Source organism: Mirounga leonina, unplaced genomic scaffold (genome assembly GCF_011800145.1).
Source record: "Mirounga leonina isolate KUSES-001 unplaced genomic scaffold, KU_Mleo_1.0 Mir_101313, whole genome shotgun sequence".
NCBI classification, from domain to species: domain Eukaryota; kingdom Metazoa; phylum Chordata; class Mammalia; order Carnivora; family Phocidae; genus Mirounga; species Mirounga leonina.
The window spans coordinates 8,978-12,164 of NW_023270103.1; positions in this window are offsets into that span (position 1 = coordinate 8,978).

Sequence of the window (3,187 nt, forward strand, 5' to 3'; positions counted from 1 at the left end):
GAAGAAGAAGAAGAAGAAGAAGAAGAAGAAGAAGAAGAAGAAGAAGACATATATAGTATTTACCCACACTCAGAACCAACTGAACAATGAACATAGTGGCCTGAAGATAGCAAAACATCACATTTGTTACTAAGTTATATTTGAGGCTGTGGTTTAGCACCACACTCCATGTTGGAATTGCCCACCTGAGGGTAAATTTGATTCTGCAGAGTATACCACTTTCGTAGAGTTGCTGCTTTACACTGGTCTGATGTGAAGAAGGAAGGGGAATTCTTACAGATTTAGATTATTGGCCGACTAGTATAATTTTGGACCAACGACTATAACCTACCCACCAGGTAACTCACTGTATCTCAGTGTTGAGGGGTTAGGTGTGGGGCCAGGTGAAAAGAAGCCAAAGAATTTCTTCTTGCTAGAAATATAACACTTTCTGTGGCCCATGCAGATATGGCTGTGAGGTCAATTTCCTTTTCAAATCAATGAAACCTATATAAGCGCTTCTCTGCTGAATCCTTTAGGTGTTTATATTTCATGAATAATCCATTTTTCCAAGGAAAACATATCACAGAAATGCATTCTCTTGGTCTTCCAAAAGCATTTATGACCAAGCCCATGGAAATGTGGAGGACGAACAGGGCAAACAGCGGAAGAGAAACTATGTGAATATGAATATGTGTATACCTCTTTTGTCCATCACAGAAGTAAACGGATGCATCTGTACAAATAAATGAATACTGACCTCAATCAGTTTTAATGAATGATAATTTTTTTAAAGATTTTATTTATTTATTTGAGAGAGAGAGAATGAGAAAGAGCACATGAGAGTGGGGAGGGTCAGAGGGAGAAGCAGACTCCCCCGCCGAGCAGGGAGCCTGATGCGGGACTCGATCCTGGGACTCCAGGATCATGACCTGAGCCGAAGGCAGTCGCTTAACCAACTGAGCCACCCAGGCGCCCCTAATGAATGATAATTTTTGTAAAATGGAAAAATAATGGCAAATTTTATCTTATCTGTACAATTTTTAAAGGATTTTCATAACTTTGCCATTTGCATACTAAATCAGATGTTGACACCGGAACAAGAGTAAAAATGATGATGTTTAATAATACTGCTAACAGTTACTGTGTGCTTTCTTGTATCAGGAACCATGCCAAGATTTTCACATATATTATTTAACACAACATCCCTATCATGTATATACTACTGTTATTCTTATCGTATATAGAAAACTAAGGGTCAGGGAGTTTAAGTGGCTTGCCTAAGTTTACGAGTCTAGGTGACTTACTAGTAAGTCATTCAAGTCTTTCTCACTTTAAGGCCTGGACTCTAAATCACTATACTATGTCTTCATATGTTAAGATACATAATTCTAATCTTCTAATGTTTCTGGGCTTTACAAACCCGGAGGGTTTAGGTACAATTTGTTCATGTAATTATTTATTATAGAGCTTTATTCATATTTACCTAGAGCTCACTATTCAAGTCCCCAGCAAATTCAGCACAGTCCTTGCCTTCATACACCTCACTGTCCAGTGCACTGTTGAGACTCATCTCATTCTGTTAGGACATCCTAGTGTACCTCTGGATTGTGGGGAGGAGGGGGCTTTGTAAAATACTACAAACTAATTCTTTAAGAGACACATACTCCCTTATTCTTTGCTCAAATTTATATAAATTAGCTAGATTCTATGATTTTAAAGCAAATGATTCTGTACAGGAAAGTCATTCCTAGGTGATGTTGTGGGTGCATTGGATGATTAATTCTGAGAGAAGAATGCCTGACAATTCCGGTGTAGCAACGGAGGGAAAGGCACAGTATGTGGAGAAGTGATGCTGTGTTTTGTCAGGGGCGCAGCCAGATTATTGGCTACATCCCCAGGAATTTCCTTAGACTGGTAGATGCTACACAGCAATGGTGTTTTTCAGTGCCGGCTTGGAGAAGCATCTGAGCCAGCCCCAACAATGAGAGAGAATGGAGGGGAAGAGAGTATTTGGCTGTCGAGGGCTGGCTTTTGTTTTGTTTTGTTTTTTTAGATTTTATTTATTTACTTACTTATTTAAGGAAGAGAGAGAGAGGGAGACAGAGGGAGAGAGGTGGGGGGCGAGGAGAGGGAGAGAGAGAATCTTAAGTGGACTCCCAGCTGAGTGCAGAGTCCAACACAGGGCTCAATCCCAAGACTCTGAGATCATGACCTGAGCCAAAATCAAGAGTCAGGAGCTTAACCGAGTCACTCAGGTGCCCCCAAATCTTTTGTATTTCTATATACCAATAATGAAGCAGCAGAAAGAGAAATCAAGGAGTCAATACCATTTACAACTGCACTAAATACATAAGATGCCTCGAAATACACCTAACCAAAGAGGTAAAAGATCTGCATTCTGACAACCACAGAAGACTGATGAAAGAAACTGAACATGACACACAGAAATGGAAAAACATTCCAACCCCCTTGGTTGAAAGAACAAATGTTGTTAAAATGTCTATACTACTCCAAACAATCTACACATTTTTAAAAAAAAATTTTATTTAAATTCAACCTAGCTGTCATATAGTGTATTATTAGTTTCAGGGGTAGAATTTAATGATTCATTAGTTGCATATAACACCCAGTGCTCATTACATCAAGTGCCCTCCTTAATGCCTATCACCCAATTACCCCATCCCCCCACCCACCTCCCTTCCAGCAACCCTAAGTTTGTTTCCTATAGTTAAGAGTCTCTTATGATTAGGCTCCCTCTCTGTTTTTACCTTACTTTATTTTTCCTTCCCTTCCCTTATGTTCATCAATTTTGTTTCTTAAATTCCATGTATCAGTGAAATTATATGGTATTTGTCTTTCTCCAACTGACTTATTTCATACCCGGTCTCTTTTCGTATTTTGGCTATTGTGGACATTGCTGCTATAAACTTTGGGGTGCGTGTGCCCCTTCAAATCAGTATGTTTTTATCCTTTGGATAAATACCTAATAGTTCAATTGCTGGGCCGTAGGGCAGGTCTATTCTTAACTTTTTGAGGAACCTCCATACTGTTGTCCAGAGTCGCTGCACCAGTTTGCATTCCTACCAACAGTGTAAGAGGGTTCCCCTTTCTCCACATCCTCAACAATATCTGTAGTTTCCTGACTTGTTAATTTTAGCCATTCTGACCAGTGTGAGGTGGTATCTCATTGTGGTTTTGATTTGTA